The sequence below is a fragment of the Apium graveolens genome, unplaced genomic scaffold (genome assembly GCF_009905375.1).
Source record: "Apium graveolens cultivar Ventura unplaced genomic scaffold, ASM990537v1 ctg8372, whole genome shotgun sequence".
Taxonomy (NCBI): Eukaryota; Viridiplantae; Streptophyta; class Magnoliopsida; order Apiales; family Apiaceae; genus Apium; species Apium graveolens.
In genome coordinates, this window is record NW_027421125.1 from 43,843 (window position 1) to 44,721 (window position 879).

Here is an 879-nt window from a genome sequence, read left to right on the forward strand (position 1 = left end):
GTGATTCTATGTTCAAGATGAGCTGGCAGTGTTAAAAGGAACTTTTTGTTGACCTCCCTGATTGAATAATACTTTCCATTGATGTTCAGGTTGTTGATCAACGCATTGTACCTCTCAAACACTTCAGTAATTCCTTCTCCTGGATTTGATTTGAAATGTTCATATTCAGAGGTTAGGATTTCCAACTTGTTCTCCCTAACTTCCTCTGTGCCTTCATTAATCACCTCAATAGTTTCCCACATGTGTTTGGAATTTTTACAGTTCATCACATGTCTGTTCATCAGGGGATCAAGGGAATCAATTAATATTAATTGAAGGCTGGCATCCAAGGAGGCTTCTTCCTTCTCAGCAGGAGTAAAATCTTCAGGCTCTTTTGGATAGGTTCTAGCTTCAGTAGTCACCACACCATCTATTATTACCTCCGGTTCAATAACCATCGGAGTTTTTATACCCTTCTTTAACAAGTTTGAATATTTGGGATTTGCAACTTGTAAAAATAATAGCATCTTCTTCTTCCACATGATATAATTCTCTTTATCAAATTGTGGAATTTTAACGGTTCCAACTTTATGTGAAGTCATTATGAATTTTTGAATAAATAAAAATTCAAGGAGTTGAAAAATCACAAAAGTCTAGGATCTTGATTTGTTCGTTAATCAGAAGGCTCTGATACCAATTGTTGGGTCCCAATTAGTTTGTAGAAGGGGGGTTGAATATAAACGTTACCAAATAATCGAATAAAATGCGGAATAAAAAATGTGAAACAAAATTCAAGTTAAATAAAAATATTATTAAACTTGAAATGTGTTACAACAACTGTATCGATTACAAGGTATTAATCTCAAATCAATTATCACAAATCTAGAATAAATTCGACAT